Source organism: Triticum urartu, chromosome 7 (genome assembly GCF_003073215.2).
Source record: "Triticum urartu cultivar G1812 chromosome 7, Tu2.1, whole genome shotgun sequence".
Classification (NCBI taxonomy): Eukaryota; Viridiplantae; Streptophyta; class Magnoliopsida; order Poales; family Poaceae; genus Triticum; species Triticum urartu.
This window is the reverse complement of record NC_053028.1, coordinates 25,460,946-25,482,895: the sequence shown is the minus strand read 5'-3', so window position 1 is coordinate 25,482,895 and position 21,950 is coordinate 25,460,946. Positions and strand designations below refer to the sequence as shown.

General features: G+C 41.0%; 1 pseudogene; it reads left to right on the top strand.

The window, feature by feature from the left end:
* LOC125519092 overlaps window positions 1–15,027 on the top strand; it is a 33,561-nt pseudogene extending 18,534 nt beyond the window's left edge.
* Window positions 15,028–21,950: the final 6,923 nt, after the last annotated feature.

Sequence of the window (21,950 nt, the reverse complement as noted above, 5' to 3'; positions counted from 1 at the left end):
GAAAACTAAGTTGAAAGATGATAGTAGCAATGATGCGGACTGGGTCCGTGATCTGAGGTTTATCCTCATTGCTGCATAGAAGAATTATGTCCTTAATGCATCGCTAGGTGACTGACCTATTGCAGGAGCAGATGCAGACGTTATGAACGTTTGGCTAGCTCAATATGATGACTACTTGATAGTTTAGTGCACCATGCTTAACGGCTTAGAATCGGGGCTTCAAAGACGTTTTGAACGCCATGGAGCATATAAGATGTTCCAAGAGTTGAAATTGGTATTTCATATTCATGCCCGTGTCGAGAGGTATGAGACCTCTGACAGTACTTTGCCTACAAGATGGAGGAGAATAGCTCAACCAGTGAGCATGTGCTCAGATTGTCTGAGTACTACAATTTCTTGAATCAAGTGGGAGTTAATCTTCCAAATAAGAGAGTAATTGACAAAGTTCTCTAGTCACTATCACCGAGTTACTAGAACTTCGTGATGAACTATAGTATGCAAGGGATGACATAAATGATTCCCTAGCTTTTCATGATGATGAAATTGATGAAGGTAGAAATCAAGAAAGAGCATCAAGTGTTGATGATTAACAAGACCACTAGTTTCAAGAAAAGGGCCAAGGGAAAGAAAGGGAACTTCAAGAAGAACGGCAAGCAAGTTGCTACTGAAGTGAAGAAGCCCAAGTCTAGACCTAAGCCTGAGACTAAGTGCTTCTACTGCAAAGGGACTGGTCATCGGAAGCGGAAATGCCCTGAATGTCTAGTGGATAAGAAGGATGGCAAAGTGAACAAGGGTATATTTGATATACAGGTTATTGATGTGTACTTTACTAGTGTTTATAGCAACCCCTCGGTATTTGATACTGGTTCAGTTGCTAAGAGTAGTAACTCGAAACGGGAGTTGCAGAATGAACAGAGACTAGTTAAGGGTGAAGTGACGATGTGTGTTGGAAGTGGTTCCAAGATTGATATGATCATCATCGCACACTCCCTATACTTTCGGGATTAGTGTTAAACCTAAATAAATGTTATTTAGTGTTTGCGTTGAGCATGAATATGATTGGATCATGTTTATTGCAATACGGTTATTCATGTAAGTTAGAGAATAATTGTTGTTCTGTTTACATGAATAAAACCTTCTATGGTCATACACCCAATGAAAATGTTTTGTTGGATCTCGATCGTGGTGATACACATTTTTATAATATTGAAGCCAAAAGATGCAAAGTTAATAATGATAGTGCAACTTATTTGTGGCACTGCCGGTTAGGTCATATTGGTGTAAAGCGCATGAAGAAAATCCATGTTGATGGGCTTTTGGAATCACTTGATTATGAACCTGTTGATGCTTGCGAACCATGCCTCATGGGCAAGATGACTAAGACTCCATTCTCCGGAACAATGGAGCGAGCAACAGATTTGTTGAAAATCATGCATACTGATGTATGTGGTCCCATGAATATTGAGGCTCGCGGCAGGTATCATTATTTTCTAATCTTCACAGATGATTTGAGCAGATATGAGTATATCTACTTGATGAAACACAAGTCTGAAACATTTGAAAAGTTCGAAGAATTTCAGAGTGAAGTGGAGAATCATCGTAACAAAAATAAAAGTTTCTACGATATGATCGCAGAAGTAAAATATTTAAGTTACGAGTTTGGCCTTCAGTTAAAACAATGTGAAATAGTTTCACTACTCACGCCACCTCGAACACCACAGTGTAATGGTGTGTCCGAACGTCGTAACCATACTTTATTAGATATGGTGCGATCTATGATGTCTCTTACCGATTTACCACTATCATTTTGGGGTTATGCATTAGAGACAGCTACATTCACATTAAATAGGGCACCATCTAAATCCGTTGAGACGACACCGTATGAACTATGGTTTGGCAAGAAACCTAAGCTGTCGTTTCTTAAAGTTTGAGGTTGCAATGCTTATGTGAAAAAGTTTCAACCTGATAAGCTCAAACCCAAATCGGAGAAGTGCATATTCATAGGATACCCAAAAGAAAATGTTGGGTAAGTGTAAGGAAAGTAGAACTTGATGAGGTAACTGTACCTGCTCCCTTATTGGAAAGTAGTTCATCACAGAAATCTGTTCCTGTGACTACCACACCAATTAGTGAGGAAGCTAATGATGATGATCATGTAACTTCAGATCAAGTTACTACCGAACCTCATAGGTAAACCAGAGTGAGATCCGCACCAGAGTGGTACGGTAATCATGTTCTAGAGGTCATGTTACTTGACCATGACGAGCCTACGAACTATGAGGAAGCGATGACGAGCCAGATTTCGCGAAATGGCTTGAGGCCATGAAATCTGAGATGGGATCCATGTATGAGAACAAAGTGTGGACTTTGGTTGACCTGCCCGTTGATCGGCAAGCCATAGAAAATAAGTGGATCTTCAAGAGGAAGACAGACGCTGATAGTGGTGTTACTATCTACAAAGCTAGAATTGTCGCAAAAAGGTTTTCAACAAGTTCAAGGTGTTGACTACGATGAGAGTTTCTCGCTCGTATCTATGCTTAAGTCTATCCGAATCATGTTAGCAGTTGCCGCATTTTATGAAATCTGGCAAATGGATAAACAAAACTGCATTCCTTAATGGATTTATTAAAGAAGAGTTGTCTATGATGCAACCAGAAGGTTTTGTCAATCCTAAAGGTACTAACAAAATATGCAAGCTCCAGCGATCCATCTATGGACTGGTGCAAGCATCTCGGAGTTGGAATATACGCTTTGATAAGTTGATCAAAGCATATAGTTTTATATAGACTTGCTGTGAAGCCTGTATTTACAAGAAAGTGAGTGGGAGCACTACAGTATTTCTGATAAGTATATGTATGACATATTGTTGATCGGAGATAATGTAGAATTATTCTGCAAAGCATAAAGTAATGTTTGAAAGGAGTTTTTTCAAAGAAAGACCTCGGTGAAGCTGCTTACATATTGAGCATCAAGATCTATAGAGATAGATCAAGATGCTTGATAAGTTTTTCAATGATTACATACCTTGACAAGATTTTGAAGTAGTTCAAAATGGAACAGTCAAAAATGAGTTCTTGCCTATGTTACAAGGTGTGATGTTGAGTAAGACTCAATACCCGACCACGGCAGAAGATAGAGAGAGAATGAAAGTCATTCCCTATGCCTCAGCCATAGGTTCTATAAAGTATGCCATTCTGTGTACCAGACCTATTGTATACCCTGCCTTGAGTTTGGCAAGGGAGTACAATAGTGATCTAGGAGTAGATCACTGGACATTGGTCAAAATTATCCTTAGTGGAATATGGATATGTTTCTCGATTATGGAGGTGACAAAAGGTTCGTCGTAAAGGGTTACGTCGATGCAAGTTTTGACAGTAATCTAGATGACTCAAAGTCTCAATCTGGATACATATTGAAAGTGGGAGCAATTAGCTAGAGTAGCTCCGTGCAGAGCATTGTTGACATAGAAATTTGCAAAATACATACGGATCTGAATGTGGCAGACCCATTGACTAAACTTCCCTCACAAGCAAAACATGATCACAACTTAGTACTCTTTCGGTATTAATCACATAGCAATGTGAACTAGATTATTGACTCTAGTAAACCCTTTTGGTGTTGGTCAGATGATGATGTGAACTATGGGTGTTAGTCACATGGTGATGTGAACTATTGATGTTAAATCACATGGCGATGTGAACTAGATTATTGACTCTAGTGCAAGTGGGAGACTGAAGGAAATATGCCCTAGAGACAATAATAAAGTTATTATTTATTTCCTTATATCATGGTAAATGTTTATTATTCATGCTAGAGTTGTATTAACTGGAAACATAATACATGTGTGAATACATAGACAAACAGTATGTCACTAGTATACCTCTACTTGACTAGCTCGTTGAATCAAAGATGGTTAAGTTTCCTAGCCATAGACATGAGTTGTCATTTGATTAACGGGGTCATATCATTAGAGAATGATGTGATTGACTTGACCCATTCTGTTAGCATAGCACTTGATCACTTAGTTTGTTGCTATTGCTTTCTTCATGACTTATACATGTTCCTATGACTATGAGATTATGCAACTCCCGTTTATCAGAGGAACACTTTGTGTGCTACCAAACGTCACAATGTAACTGGGTGATTATAAAGGTGCTCTACAGGTGTCTCCGAAGGTACTTGTTGGGTTGGCGTATTTCGAGATTAGGATTTGTCACTCTGATTGTCGGAGAGGTATCTCTGGGCCCACTCGGTAATGCACATCACTATAAGCCTTGCAAGCATTGCAACTAATAAGTTAGTTGCGAGATGATGTGTTACGGAACGAGTAAAGAGACTTGCCGGTAACGAGATTGAACTAGGTATTGAGATACCGACGATCGAATCTCGGGCAAGTAACATACCAATGACAAAGGGAACAACGTATGTTGTTATGCGGTTTGACCGATAAAGATCTTCGTAGAATATGTAGGAGACAATACGAGCATCCAGGTTCCGCTATTGGTTATTAACCGGAGACGTGTCTCGGTCATGTCTACATAGTTCTCGAACCTGTAGGGTCCGCACGCTTAAAGTTTGATGACGATTGTATTATGAGTTTATGTGATTTGATGTACCGAAGGTAGTTCGGAGTTCCGGATGAGCTCGGGGACATGAAGAGGAGTCTCGAAATGGTCGAGACATAAAAATCGATATATTGGATGACTATATTCGGACATCGGAAAGGTTCCAAGTGATTTGGGTATTTTCGGGGGTACCGGGGAGTTACGGGAATACGAGGAAGAAGTAATGGGCCTCATGGGCCAAGTGGTGGAAGAGAGGAGGCAGGGCGCGCGGCCCCACTAGCCCAAACCAAATTGGACTAGGGGCCCGGTCCCCCTTTCCTTGTTTTCCTCCTTCTCCTTCCTTCTCCTTCTCCTCCTTCCTTTCCTCCTCCTAGTAGGAGTAGGAAAGGGGAGTCCAACTCCTACTAGGAGGAGGACTCCTCCTCCTGGCGCGCCCATAGAGGGCCGGCCGGCCTCCCCCCTTGCTCCTTTATATACAGGGGCAGGGGGCACCTCTAGACACACAAGTTGATCTATTGATCTCTCCCAGCCATGTGCGGTGCCCCCCTCCACCATATTCCACCTCAGTCATATCGTAGTGGTGCTTAGGCGAAGCCTTGCGTCGGTAGCAACATCATCATCGTCACCACGCCGTCGTGCTGATGGAACTCTCCCGTGAAGCTCTGCTGGATCAGAGTTCGCGGGACGTCATCGAGCTGAACATGTGCTGAACTCGGAGGTGCCGTACGTTCGGTACTTGGATCAGTCGGATCATGAAGACGTACGACTACATCAACCGCGTTGTGCTAAGGCTTTCACTTTCGGTCTACGAGGGTACGTGGACAACACTCTCCCCTCTCGTTGATATGCATCACCATGATCTTGCGTGTGCGTAGGAATTTTTTTGAAATTTCTACGTTCCCCAACAAGAACGCCGTTGTGCGTATCCATGAAAACGAGGCGCGAGATGACTGCACGGCCTCACAGTGTTTATCGGTGCCAGTTACTAGCTCGAGGGAACTTGAGATAGCTGCTTCTCACATCTTCACTCCAGCAAACTTCTATATGTTGCAACATGATCTTAGAAAAATTGGCGGCATGAAGATTGTAGAAATTAAGCTGGGAGACGGATCACAGCAGTACATCGTGGCCTGGAAGAATAACCGGAAGCGCCGTTTTTGGGTGGAGTATACACCAGAAAATTCCACAGAAACTATAAGGTGCAGTTGTAGAAGAAGGATTCGAAAGGGTCTACCTTGCAAGCACATATTCCATGTACTGAAGCACTTGAACATATCTGAAATACTAAAGTGTTTAGTTCTTGTTCGATTCACGAAAGAAGCAAGGTTGGGACTGCCTGCAAGGCGCACAAGTGATCTGTTGGGATTTGGTTGGACTGGGGCCGGGGAAAGAATGAAATATAGCCAGGTCAGTGTGTTAGCGTCAGAAGCTATGCATGCGGCATGCAAACACCCTGCTTTGTGGGATCAGTTACAGGAGAGTTTGAAGGATGTGATAGCTAAGAGTCATGAGTATGATCTGCTACAGGAAAATTTGATCAAGCAAACAAATGACATCAGTAAGTGTGCAGTTGAATATGTGGACGATGGTGAAGGCAACATGATTGCGGTTAAAGATCCTATGAAAGTGTCAAGCAAAGGTGCAACAAAGATAGATGAGAGCCGCCCTATCTCGAAAAATGGTAGACCACTCTCTTTTGATGAGTTGAAAACCCGGTGCAGCGCTTGCAAATTGCTAGGACACACTAGACGTAGCAAGAAATGCAAACTAAATCAGAAGTAAGTGTTTGTATGCATTGTGGAATATTAAATTTTTTATCATTCATTAACTTACCTTGTCTTTTATCATCTGCAGAAAAGTGGAGAAGGAAGAAGAGTAGAACACTTGCTTCAATTATTTACTGTGTTAATTGGGCGGCTCATGCTAAGGTAGCTGTAGGGGATTCTGTTTCTTTGGTTTGGAGGCTTTCGCCCCCTGATTGTATCCTTAGAGTATTAGCAGGTGAGATCCCAGACTTTGTTTAAATAAAGTAAGATGTTTCCCTCAAAACAAAAATCAAAAAAATTATTTACTGTGCTATGACCGGGGCGGGAGGTAGAAAGAATATTGTACATTTCCCCTCCCCACGTCCTAAGTGCCATTAAATAAGTAACTGTACCACTCTCCTCCCCACCACGCACTCACCCACCTCCCACGGGCGCCGGTTCGAACTCCCCTCTTATCCCCACCTACAGTAGATCAAGAAAACTCTCGTCAGCGACCGCTGCAGCCGCCTCCATGGAGAGAAGCCTCAGCTGGCAGAGAGCAATGGTGGAGCTCGCCGACGATGACGAGGGGTGGCGCGCGCAGTTGACGGAGGTGTGCGGCTGGTTCCCCAGCACGGAGATGTTGGTCAAGCACGCGCATGGCCTCGTCAAAGTCCTCACCGACGCCGAGAAGAAGCGCGCCTTCCCCTACGGCCACGGCGTCCCACCGGCTCTCCTCCTCGTGTGGGCAATGCAAGAGGCCACGCTGAGCGACTCCCCTGTTCAGCGCGCAAGGTGGTGGATGTACCGCTCCACCACCATGACGCTGCGGCCAGATCTAGCACGCGTCGCATCGAGGGTGGAGCGCGTCGACGTCGAGCTCGCTCTCCCTGCGGCCGTCAGCCCGGAGTACCAGGTCCGCCACGTGCCGAAGCCAGTCCCGCCGTTGGGCTCTGACGTCATGGAGGACGACGTGAAGGAGGTACTGGTCATCCCTGATGACCATGAGGAGGGCGAGGAGGACGCCGTGCAGATGGTAGCATCGGTCGCCGTCGAGGGTGGCAAGACAATGCCCATCGACGTCGAGCTCCTACCCCTCCTCCCTGACATAGTGAAGGTGGAAGAAGAGGAGGTGGCTCAGGATCAGGTGGCGCAGCTGTCGAACAGGACGGCGGTCAACCAGAAGGCTTCTCCGTGTGTGGTGCGCCGCTCACCCCGCCTCAAATTTTTGAAGAAGTGAAGATGGGCACATTTGCTGAAGGTGGAGGAAGCTGCTGGTTATCTTAAGTTAGTTATGCTGTTATATGTTTGAGCATATAAGTTAACATTATTTTGGGTTTGATGTTGGTTAGGTATGCTTTTATATGTAAGCATATAAGTTATGCAATCGGTACGGTTTGGTCGGGTTCTTTATGGCTGAAGAACTCAATATCTACTAATCACCCTAAGTGTCAAGTTCAGTTAAATTACAGAATTTTGAATATGTACTGTTGCTTTGCTTCAGTGTTGCATCAAAGGTGTAGGTGCTGCTACATGTTGCTCCTATGTTGCAACAACACAATGAACTGGGCTGCTGCATAAATTAGTAGTGTTGCTAGGTGATGTGCACATGTGCATCGCTTACCAAATATAGAACATGCCAAAAATGCACTGTCTGCCAAATATAGAACATGCCAAAAGAGCATTGTCTGCCAAATATAGAACATGCCAAAAGTGCATTGTCTACCAATCATGATGGCCCCATGTTATTTATGCTGCAATCTCTGTTACACTTTGCCCATAAACTGAATAGCAAATAATTCACCAGCATTTCATCATGTCAATTACAATGATGTCAATAACTTTATGAACAATCTACTTGCTAACTATGACAACAATCATAATGGCAAGCAGGCCAAGATACAGAAGACCTCCAAATCCTAAAATCCTATCCCTATAGAGCAATATTTCCTTGTGCATCTTAACCATTGCCCTCTTTTCTTCCCCATTCCTTTTAATTTCAGCTTCATATTCTGTAATCTTAGTCTCCAGTTTCTTGTTCTTCATGGCAAGATACTTAATGACTGACTTTGCTTTGCTATCCCACTCCCGATCAACCCATTCAACATACTCAGAAGTGAGATCATCCTAAATAAATCATGAGCAATTCAAGTCATTTTATAACTGAACTTGTCACTGCAACCGTTAAACACTGAACTTTTTTGCAGCTTGACCGCAATAGCAGTACTAGTTTGAAGATCATGCTCAGTAGACTAACCTCAAACACACATCCCCCGAGTGCGCTGCCAAAATTGTCTGCATCTATGCAGACACGACCACCAGGAGTTTCCTGATGACCACATAGATGGAGCTTGTCATGGCGACAAGTGATGAATTATGGGCAATAATGCTGGGATGTAAAGAACAACGGTAGAGAACTTACCTTTTTGCCACCAAAGTGTAGCAATGAAGAAACCCTGGCCGCGGGTTCTCCCGGCCTGCCGCCGCCCACGAAACCCCCGTCCCCTGTTCCACTCGATCCGCCGCTGCTGCCTCCTATGCCACTGAATCCGCCACGCCTGCTTGCAGGACCCAAGGTTCGACCTAACTTGCGGTCGCCACCACTCTTCTCGCTGCAGCCGCCGCCGCCCGACGCCCAGCTCGCTGTCATGCTTTCGCCATCGAGATTTGGAGGCGCAAATGGAGAGAGAGGGCTAGGGATTTGGAAAGGAAACGAGAAAAGGGAAAGTTAGATGTGAACCTGGCAAAATGGGCTGGTGTAGCGCTGCCAACACGATAGCCCGCCTGTGGGGCCCCTCACGTGGTTAGATGGGCCGTGCCTGGCATCATGGTGAGTACAGAAAAAGTTAATTATACATATAGTTAAAAAAACTACGGGTTTGTAAAAAAAATAGAAAAACATGATGTCTGATAACACGCGATAGAGCCAACGAGCTGACATGATTAATTTTGATCAGTGTAATATTACATTTTGGCTCGATATATTTACTTATCTACCATGACTACTTTTCATAATCATGTGATGAGGGGGAATTACCAGGAGATTATGCAAGATGATGACATGCAGATAGCTAAGGCAGAAGGCTAAGCTTGGTAGAGTTTTAAAAAAGTAAAGATTGTGAAAATTTTAATATGTAACTTACGAGAGCAGTTGAAGAGAAAAATAGACTATTATAAAACATTGGATAATGAGAAAAATATTAAGCAAGAACACTTGATAAGTGAAGCCGTGAAAAATACAATTATAAAAAATTGGAGAACGAAAATAATATTAAGCAAGAACAATTGATAAGTGAAGCCAAAACTTTATTGGCACGACCAAATTGTCTTCTCCGAGCGAATTGTATGACCGAATTGTCTGACAGACACATACACATGTATGTGTCACAATATTGTCACGTGGGGGCAGTGTTGTAGGGTTCTGTCGCCGGAGAAACCCTAGAAAATGCATTGAGTGTCGGAAATGAACGATACTTGTCATGCATGCATTCCATGGTCATCCTAGGGTATGCATAAAGTTTGGGATCATTTGGTGGGACCGTCAAGGAAAACCACTTTCAGACCTGCCCTCCGGTAGACCCGAATGGTCCTGCCTGTACATGGTGCATGTGGAAGCATGCATGAGATGACCCCAACTTTTGGGACCATGTGGGCCTGGCCAATGTGGTCCCCCAGGCAAGGTGTGCACGAATTAGGACACAAAACACACGTTGTGTCACGTGGGGGCAGTGTTGTAGGGTTTTGTCGCCGGAAAACGCCTAGAAAATGCATCGAGTGACGGAAATGAACGATACTCGCCATGCATGCTTGCCATGGTCATCCTAGGGTGTGCATACAATTTGGTCTCAATTGGTGAGACCGAGAAGAAAAACCTGCTTGTAGTACATGCTGCAAGTGGAGGCATACATGCGATTGTCCCAACTGTATTTGATTTAATAATATTTGAAATATGAAACAGAAAAGAAAATTTATAATTAGGAAAGAGAACCATGAAAAGTTAAATAAAAGACAACATTATATCATACATTATTTAAATTTATAACTGTCAGAACAAAGAAAAGAGGAGAATATAGAAAACAAAAGAAAAATTTGAATGAATAAGTGCAATAAAAGACAACATATTATCTTACATTTAAAAATTAATTCAAATATAAAAAAGATAAGATCTATTAGAATGAAGAAGTGAAATAAAAAAATACATATTATCTTACATTTTCAAAATATTTCAAATATAAAGAAGAGAACAAATATTAGAATGAAGAAGTGAAATAAAACAGAACATTTTATCTTACAAACTAAAAATATTCAATAATAATAAAGATAAGAAACATTAGAATGAAGAATTGAAATAAAACACACCATTTTAGTTTATATTTCGTAAATATTATCAATATACAAAAGAGAATGAACAAATGAAATAAAACACAACAAAATTTTGCATATTTTTAAAATTTTAGTAAACACTGTTAGAAATAATATAGAAAAATTGATTTGATTTTAAATATTAGAAATATAAACAAGAAAATAAATTTTGGAGTTAAGAAGTGAAAAACAAAGAAAATATCAAACAGATCAGCGCACGGGTAAGGATGCCCTGGGCCAGCCCGCCTGAATTGGGCCCAAGGCGGAGCCGCGCAGGGCACATCGTAGCGCACAACCGTTGGGTGGTGGGAGTTTAGTCCCACCTCACCAAGCGAGAGAGCGCCGCACCGGTTTATATACCCGGCTGCGACTCCCCTCCCAAGCTCCTATCAATTGCAGGCAGTACATTGCCTAACTCTCGTCCCCTCTGCCCCGTGGGGCCTACTAGCAGCAGAGATATTCTGCACCACGGGCCTGCATCCTAGCCCATGCACGTCAGGGTTCCTAGTCGTATGCAGGCCGTGGAGTATGAATTATCCTGCTCTGGTAGGTGGGCACATTTTTTTGGCATATTGCCATGTGTATTGATCTTCAAAACACACACTAAATTATACACATGCTCACTTGCATCCAATACACATTTTTTGCATATATGACAAGTTAATGTTTTGACCTTCAAGTCATCTAATAAATTTTACACATGCTCACTTACACGTAATACACATGGATATTAATGGGATTTCAACAAAAATGAGGCCGTGGTGTATGAATTATCCTCCCACATGCATGCCATGGTCATGGTAGGGTGTGCAAAAGTTTGGGATCATTTGGTGGGTCCGGCAAGGAAAACCTCTTTCAAACTTGCCCTCCGGCAGACCCGAATGGTCCGGCTTGTACATGGTTCATGTGGAGGCATGCATGAGATGACCCCAACTTTTTGGGAGCACGTGAGCATGGCCAATGTGGCCCCCCATGCAAGGTGTGCATGAATTCGGACACAAGACGCACGGTGCGTCACGTCGGGGCACTGTTCTAGGGGGGCATTGTAAAATTTCCTTTTTCCAAATTTTCTTTCATAGGCATGATTGGCACATGTGGGTCACCATATGCAAGAAAGTCTGGGTGATTTGGAGGTGGTGGGAAAAATCACATTTGTTCAAAAACTGGCTTAAGTTAGACCAAATGGCCCATCCGGAATTCGGTCATTTTTTCAACCACCTCCAAATGACCTCAAATTTGGCACACATGATCTCTTGCACAAACAAAGCTAGGTTTCCAAGGTTTTATATTTTTTGTATTTTTTATTAATTTATAATGCCCTCTAGACTGACTGGTCAAAATACTGGTCTATACCTCAGGGGGGCATTGTAAAATTTCCAATTTTCTTTCATAGGAATGATTGGCACATGTGGGTCACCATGTGCAAGAATGTTTGGGTGATTTGGAGGTGGTGGGAAAAATCACATTTGTTCAAAAACTGGCTTAAGATACCAAATGGCCCCTCTGGAATGCGGTCATTTTTCGACCACCTCCAAATGACCTCAACTTTGGCACACATGATCTCTTGCACAAACAAAGCTAGGTTTCCAAGGTTTTATATTTTTTGAGTTTTTATTAATTTATAATGCCCTCTAAACTGACTGGTCAAAACATCGGTCTATACCTCAGGGGGGCATTGTAAAATATTCTTTTTACAAATTTTCTTTCATAGGCATGATTGGCACATGTGGGTCACCATGTGCAAGAAAGTTTGGGTGATTTGGAGGTGGTGGGAAAATCACATTTGTTCAAAAACTGGCTTAAGTTAAGACCAAATGGCCCTTCGGAATGCGGTCATTTTTTCGACCACCTCCAAATGACCTCAAATTTGGTACACATGATCTCTTGCACAAAAATCTAGGTTTCCAAGGTTTTAATTTTTTTATTAATTTATAATGCCCTCTAGACTGACTGGTCAAAACATCGGTCTATACCTCACGGGGGCATTGTAAAATATTCTTTTTCCAAATTTTCTTTCATAGGCATGATTGGCACATGTGGGTCACCATGTGCAAGAAAATTTGGGTGATTTGGAGGTGGTGGAAAAAATCACATTTGTTCAAAAACTGGCTTAAGTTAAAAGACCAAATGGCCCTTCCGGAATGCGGTCATTTTTTCGACCACCTCCAAATCACCTCAATTTTGGCACACATGATCTCTTGCATAAACAAAGCTGGGTTTCCAAGGTTTTATATTTTTTAAATTTTTTATTAATTTGTAATGCCATCTAGACTGACTGGTAAAAAAATCGGTCTATACCTCACGGGGGCATTGTAAAAATATTCTTTTTACAAATTTTCTTTCATAGGCATATTTGGCACATGTGGGTCACCATGTGCAAGAAAATTTGGGTGATTTTGAGGTGGTGGGAAAAATCACATTTGTTCAAAAATTGGCTTAAGTTAGACCAAATGGCCCCTCCGGAATGCGATGATTTTTTCGACAACCTCCAAATCACCTCAAATTTGGCACACATGATCTCTTGCACAAACAAAGCTAGGTTTCCAAGGTTTTATATTTTTTGAATTTTTTATTAATTTATAATGCCATCTAGACTGACTGGTCAAAACATCGGTCTATACCTCAAGGGGGCATTGTAAAATATTATTTTTCCAAATTTTCTTTGATAGCCATGTTTTGTCACATGTGGGTCACCATGTACAAGAAAATTTGGGTCACAATTTTTGAATTTTGACTTAATTTTTTATGCACTGCCCAATGCCGGTGATACGTCTCCAACGTATCTATAATTTTTGATTGCTCCAGGCTATATTATCTACTATTTTGGACTATATTGGGCTTTATTTTCCACTTTTATATTATTTTTGGGACTAACCTATTAACCGGAGGCCCAGCCCAAAATTGATGCTTTTTGCCTATTTCAGTGTTTCGGATAAACAGAATATCAAACGGAGTCCAAACGGAATAAAATCTTCGGAAACGTGATTTTCTCACCGAACGTGATCCAGGAGACTTGGACCCTACTGCAAGGGATCAAAGAGGAGGTCACGAGGGTGGGGGGCGCCCCCCTAGGGCGCGCCCCCTGCCTCGTGGGCCCCTCAGTGCTCCACCGACGTACTCCTTCCTCCTATATATACACACGTACCCCCAAACAATCAGAACAGGAGCCAAAAACCTAATTCCACCGCCGCAACTTTCTGTATCCACGAGATCCCATCTTCCGGCCTGTTCCAGAGCTCCGTCGGAAGAGGGCCGTCATCACGGAGGGCTTCTACATCATCCTAGCCCCTTCGATGAAGTGTGAGTAGTTTACCTCAGACCTTCCGGTACATAGTTAGTAGCTAGATGGCTTCTTCTCTCTCTTTGAATCTCAATACAAAGTTCTCCCCCTCTCTTGTGGAGATCTATTTGATGTAATCTTCTTTTTGCGGTGTGTTTGTTGACACCGATGAATTGTAGGTTTATGATCAAGTCTATCTATGAATAATATTTGAATCTTCTCTTAATTCTTTTATGTATGATTGGTTATCTTTGCAAGTCTCTTCGAATTATCCATTTGGTTTGGCCAACTAGATTGGTAGTTCTTGCCATGGGAGAAGTGCTTTGCTTTGGGTTCGATCTTGCGATGTCCTTACGCAGTGACAGAATGGGCAGCAAGGCACGTATTGTATCATTGCCATCGAGGATAACAAAATGGGGTTTATTTCATATTGCATGAATTTATCTCTCTACATCATGTCATCTTGCTTAAGGCGTTACTCTGTTTTTAACTTAATACTCTAGATGCATGCTGGATAGCGGTCGATGAGTGGAGTAATAGTAGTAGATGCGGAATCGTTTCGATCTACTTGTCACGGACGTGATGCCTATATACATGATCATGCCTAGATATTCTCATAATTATGCTCAATTCTATCAATTGCTCAACAGTAATTTGTTCACCCACCGTAGAATACTTATGCTCTTGAGAGAAGCCACTAGTGAAACCTATGGCCCCCAGGTCTATTCTCATCATATCAATCTCCATCACTTTAATATTGTTTTGCTTTTTTACGTTGCCTTTACTTTTTTACTTTGCATCTTTATATCAAAAATACCAAAAATATTATATCTATCATATCTCACTCTCGTAAGTGACCGTGAAGGGCTTGACAACCCCTAATCGCGTTGGTTGCGAGTAGCTATCACTTTGTGCAGGTACGAGGGACTTGAGCGTGGGCTCCTACTGGATTGATACCTTGGTTCTCAAAAACTAAGGGAAATACTTACGCTACTCTGCTGCATCATCCCTTCCTCTTCGGGGAAAACCAACGCAAGCTCAAGACGTAGCTAGAAGGATTTCTGGCGCCGTTGCCGGGGAGTCTACGCAAAAATTCAACATACCAAGTACCCATCACAATCCCTATCTCTCGCATTACATTATTTGCCATTTGCCTGTCGTTTTCCTCTCCCCCCCAATTCACCCTTGCCGTTTTATTCGCCCTCTCTCTCTATCCTCCCTCTTTATTTGCCTCTTTTTGCCCGTTTGCTTTTGTTTGCTCGTGTGTTAGATTGCTTGTTTACGCGATGGCTCAAGATACTACCAAATTGTGTGACTTCACCAATACCAATAATAATGATTTCCTTAGCACTCCGATTGCTCCTCTTACCGATGCTGAATCTTGTGAAATTAATACTGCTTTGTCAAATCTTGTTATGAAAGATCAATTCGCCGGCCTTCCTAGCGAAGATGTCGCTACTCATCTGAATAGCTTCGTTGATTTATGTGATATGCAAAAGAAAAAAGATGTCAATAATGATGTCGTTAAATTGAAGCTATTTCCTTTTTCGCTTAGAGATCGTGCTAAAGCTTGGTTTTCGTCTTTGCCTAAGAATAGTATTGATTCATGGAACAAGTACAAAGATGCTTTTATCTCTAAGTATTTTCCTCCCTCTAAGATCATCTCTCTTAGAAACGATATAATGAACTTTAAACAACTTGATCATGAACATGTTGCACAAGCTTGGGAGAGAATGAAATTAATGATACGTAATTGCCCTACTCATGGTTTGAATTTGTGGATGAGCATACAAAAATTTTATGCCGGATTGTACTTTGCTTCTAGAAATCTTTTAGATTCGGCCGCGGGAGGCACTTTTATGGAAATCACTTTAGGAGATGCTACTAAACTCCTAGATAATATTATGGTTAATTATTCTCAATAGCATACTGAAAGAACTTCTAATAAAAAGTGCATGCGATAGAAGAAATTAATGTGTTGAGTGGAAAGATGGAAGAACTTATGAAATTATTTGCTACTAAGAGTGTTTCTTCTGATGCTAATGATATGCCTTTGTCTACTTTGATTGAGAATAACTATGAATCTATGGATGTGAATTTTGTTGGTAGGAATAATTTTGGTAGCAACGCCTATAGAGGGAATTTTAATCCTGGGCCATATCCTAGTAATCCTTCTAATAATTATGGGAATTCCTACAACAACTCTTATGGAAATTATAATAAGATGCCCTCTGATTTTGAATCTAATATTAAAGAATTTATTTCTTCGCAAAAGAATTTTAATGCTATGATTGAAGAAAAATTGCTTAAGATTGATGATTTGGCTAGGAACGTTGATAGAATTGCTCTTGATGTTGATGCTTTGAAACTTAGATCTATTCCACCTAAGCACGATATCAATGAGTCTCTAAAATCCATGAGAATTTCAATTGATGAGTGTAAGGAAAGAACCGCTAGGATGCGTGCTTCCAAAGACGCCTTTATTAAAGCGTGTTCTTCCAATTCCTACGAAAATCAAGATGAAGATCTAAAAGTTATTGATGTGTATCCAATTAAATCTTTATTTTGCAATAGGAACCTTGATGAAACTGAATATGATCTTCCTTTAACTAGAAGGCGTTCTAAAAATTCAGTGTTTAGATCTTAATGATGTAATTGATGAAACCGGGATTGAAAGAAATAAAAATCTAGATGTTGCTAAACCCACTATATTGGATTTCAAGGAATTTAATTATGAAAGTTGCTCTTTGATTGATTGTATTTCCTTGTTGCAATCCGTGGTAAATTCTCCACATGCTTATATTTGAAATAAAGCCTTCACCGAACATATTGTTGATGCCTTGATGCAATCTTATGAAGAAAAACTTGAGTTGAAAGTTTCTATCCCTAGAAAACTCTATGATGAGTGGGAACCAACTATTAAAATTAAAATTAAAGATCATGAGTTTTATGCTTTGTGTGATTTGGGTGCTAGTGTCTCTACTATTCCCAAGACTTTGTGTGATTTACTAGATTTCCGTAATTTTGATGATTGCTCTCTGAACTTGCATCTTGCGGATTCCACTATTAAGAAACCTATGGGAAGAATTAATGATGTTCTTATTGTTGCAAATAGGAATTATGTGCCCGTAGATTTCATTGTTCTTGATATAGATTGCAATCCTTCTTGCCCTATTATTCTTGGTAGACCTTTCCTTAGAACGGTTGGTGCGATTATTGATATGAAGGAAGGGAATATTAGATTTCAATTTCCATTAAAAAAGGGCATGGAACACTTTCCAAGAAATAAATAAAATTACCATATGAAACTATCATGAGAGCCACTTATGGATTGCCTACCAAAGATGGCAATACCTAGATCTATCCTCGCTTTTATGCCTAGCTAGGGGAGTTAAACGATAGCGCTTGTTGGGAGGCAACCCAATTTTATTTTTATTCCTTGCTTTTTGCTCCTGTTTAGTAATAAATAAATTATTTAGCCTCTGTTTTGGTTGTGTTTTTTGTGTTTAATTAGTGTTTGTGCCAAGTAGAACCGTTGGAAAGACTTGGGGAAAGTCTTGTTGAACTTGTTGTAAAAAAACAGAAACTTTAGCGCTCACGAGAACTGCTGTCATTTTTATTTGAAGAGTGCTATTTAGTTAATTCTTTTGAAGATGATTAATAGATAAATTCATCACGTCCAGAAATTTATTTTAGAATTTTTTGGGTTCCAGATCTTGCGCTAGCTACAGATTACTACAGACTGTTCTGTTTTTGACAGATTCTGTTTTTCGTGTGTTGTTTGCTTATTTTGATGAATCTATGGCTAGTAAAATAGTTTATAATCCATAGAGAAGTTGGAATACAGTAGGTTTAACACCAATATAAATAAACAATGAGTTCATTACATAACCTTGAAGTGGTCTTTTGTTTTCTTTTGCTAACGGAGCTCACGAGTTTTCTATTTTGAGTTTTGTGTTGTGAAGTTTTCAAGTTTTGGGTGAATTCTTTTGATGGATCATGGAACAAGGAGTGGCAAGAGCCTAAGATTGGGGATGCCCATGGCACCACCAAGATAATCCAAGGACACAAAAAGTCAAAGCTTGGGGATGCCCCGGAAGGCATCCCCTCTTTTCGTCCACTTCCATCAGTAATTTACTTGGAGCTATATTTTTATTCACCAACATGATATGTGTTTTGCTTGGACCGTCTTGTATTATTTGTGTCTTTGTTTGTTAGTATGCCACAATCATCCTTGCTGTACACACCTTTTGAGAGAGCCATATAAGAATTAAAACTTGATATACTACTCTATGTGCTTCACTTATATCTTTTGAGCTAAGTAGTTTTGCTCTATGTGCTTCACTTATATCTTTTGAGCTAAGTGGTCTTGCTCTGTGTGCTTCACTTATATCTTTTGAGAGTTATAATTTTGTTCTATGTGCTTCACTTAGATCTTTTAGAGCATGGTGGTGGATTCGTTTTAAAGAAACTATTGATCTCGCATGCTTCACTTAAATTAATTTGAGAGTCTCTTAATAGCATGGTAATTCGCCTAATAATAATATGCTTGGTATTCAATATTTGTGAAACTTTCTTTTGAGTGTGCTGAATACTAAGAAAAGATTGAAGCATGATAATTGTTTTGAGATATGGAGGTGATAATATTAAAGTCATGCTAGTTGAGTAGTTGTGAATTTAAAGAATACTTGTGTTGAAGTTTGTGATTCCCGTAGCATGCACGTATGGTGAACCGTTATCTGATGAAGTCGGAGCATGATTTATTTATTGATTGTCTTCCTTATGAGTGGCGGTCGGGGACGAGCGATGGTCTTTTGCTACCAATCTATCCCCCTAGGAGCATGCGCGTAATACTTTGCTTTGATAATTTCTAGATTTTTGCAATAAGTATATGAGTTCTTTATGACTAATGTTGAGTCCATGGATCAAACACACTTCCACCCTTCCACCCTTGCTAGCCTCTCTAATACCGCGCACCTTTCGCCGGTATCATACACCTACCATATACCTTCCTCAAAATAGCCACCATACCTACCTATTATGGCATTTCCATAGCCATTCCGAGATATATTGCCGTGCAACTTTCCACCATCTAGTTCATCATGACACATCCATCATTGTCATATTGCTTAGCATGATCATGTAGTTGACATAGTATTTGTGGCAAAGCCACCGTTCATAATTCTTTCATACTTGTCACTCTTGATTCATTGCATATCCCGGTACACCGCCGGAGGCATTCATATAGAGTCATACTTTGTTTTAGTATCGAGTTGTAATCATTGAGTTGTAAATAAATAGAAGTGTGATGATCATCATTCAATAGAGCACTGTCCCAAATAAAAAATGAAGAGAAAGGCCAAAGAAAAAAAGAAGGCCCAAAAAATAAATAAATAAAAAAGGGGCTTTATTTTCCACTTTTATATTATTTTTGGGACTAACCTATTAACCGGAGGCCCAGCCTAGAATTGCTGTTTTTGCCTATTTCAGTGTTTCGGATATACAGAATATCAAACGGAGTCCAAACGGAATAAAATCTTCGGAAACGTGATTTTCTCACCGAACGTGATCCATGAGACTTGGACCCAACTGCAAGGGATCAAAGAGGAGGTCACGAGGGTGGGGGGCGCCCCCCCCTAGGGCGCGCCCCCCTGCCTCCTGGGCCCCTCAGTGCTCCACCGACGTACTCCTTCCTCCTATATATAAAAACGTACCCCCAAACGATCAGAACAGGAGCCAAAAACCTAATTCCACCACTGCAACTTTCTATATCCACGAGATCCCATCTTGGGGCCGTTTCCGGAGCTCCGCCGGAAGAGGGACGTAATCACGGAGGGCTTCTACATCATCCTAGCCCCTCCGATGAAGTGTGAGTAGTTTACCTCAGACCTTCGGGTCCATAGTTAGTAGCTAGATGGCTTCTTCTCTCTCTTTGAATCTCAATACAAAGTTCTCCCCCTCTCTTGTGGAGATCTATTCGATGTAATCTTCTTTTTGCGGTGTGTTTGTTGAGACCGATGAATTGTGGGTCTATGATCAAGTCTATCTATGAATAATATTTGAATCTTCTTTGAATTCTTTTATGTATGATTGGTTATCTTTGCAAGTCTCTTCGAATTATCCATTTGGTTTGGCCAACTAGATTGGTAGTTCTTGCCATGGGATAAGTGCTTAGCTTTGGGTTTGATCTTGCGGTGTCCTTACCCAGTGATGGAAGGGGCAGCAAGGCACGTATTGTATCGTTGCCATCGAGGATAACAAGATGGGGTTTATTTCATATTGCATGAATTTATCTCTCTACATCATGTCATCTTGCTTAAGGTGTTACTCTGTTTTTAACTTAATACTCTAGATGCATGCTGGATAGCGGTCGATGAGTGGAGTAATAGTAGTAGATGCGGAATCGTTTCGATCTACTTGTCACGGACGTGATGCCTATATACATGATCATGCCTAGATATTCTCATAATTATGCTCAATGCTATCAATTGCTCAACAGTAATTTGTTCACCCACCGTGGAATACTTATGCTCTTGAGAGAAGCCACTAGTGAAACCTATGGCCCCGGGGTCTATTCTCATCATATCAATCTCCGTCACTTTAATATTGTTTTTCTTTTTTACTTTGCCTTTACTTTTTACTTTGCATCTTTATATCAAAAATACCAAAAATATTATATCTATCATATCTCACTCTCGTAAGTGACCGTGAAGGGCTTGACAACCCCTAATCGTGTTGGTTGCGAGTAGGTATCGCTTTGTGCAGGTACGAGGGACTTGAGCGTGGGCTCCTACTGGATTGATACCTTGGTTCTCAAAAACTGAGGGAAATACTTACGCTACTCTGCTGCATCATCCCTTCCTCTTCGGGGAAAACCAACGCAAGCTCAAGACGTAGTAGCCGGTTCGAAACATGCGGCTTCACGAAGCCACTATAAATTGTACAAAAGGAGATTTTTCATATTACAAATAATCAACTTGCATTTCATGAAAAAAAACTCCTTCATATTACAAATAATCATTACATCTTTATTCAAATGTTATTTTTTGCACACACACACCATCTTTAACTACTTTTTTATTTTTATTTAATGAAATAATGGAATATGTGCTCAGTTATTGGAATATTTGATCATATGGTGGAGTATTTGCTATTTTTGCCTACTCAAATTATGGAAAGATGTCATATGTGTCGATGAACAATTTCCACTTAGTTCACCAAACAACATTAATTAACGTAACGCAAAGTTTTACATTTGGTCCCATTTGCTTATGGGCAGAGCATGTTGCACATGGCACAACATGGGAATTTATTGCACCATTGCCACAGCATGTTCCACATGGCCACAACATGGGAAGTGTTTGCAGCATGCCTGATCAGTGAAGCAACACTGATGCGGCATGTCTGATCAATGCAGCAGGTAAATTCAAGCAAATCATACATCTAAGGAACCATAATGGCAAATTTAAGGGACACAAATATAGATAGCAATATATATTACTACCATAGATAGCAGCATCCACACAACACACTTGCTGATGCAGACACCTCCAAGTTCAGACCACTAGCATATTAGATAAGTTTAGACCACACATCATAGTACTACACTTACATAAAGTTCATACTACATTACCACTAAAAGTTTCTACCATCAGACTACCAAATAAAGTTCACCAAAAGAAATGAGGCTTCCTCCATCATACGACAACCAGGGTCTAGGGCAACTACATGTTAGGGTTTCTCAGGACCTTGTGGAGGGCAGAATGCTGAGCCCTGATCTTGTACTCATGACTGCTGATGGATGTAGCCCGACAATGTTCCATTAGATGCTCCAGCAACCCAGATCTGGGCTTGGGCCTGCTGCAGTAGGGGCAGTGGTACTTGTCCGTCCTCCAGTTGTAGTACATAGCAGATCCTTGAGCCCTGATCTTCAACACCTCCTTCTCTTCAAAGGAATCGACGTTCCCCTCGACCACATCATCTCCAGATTGATACTAC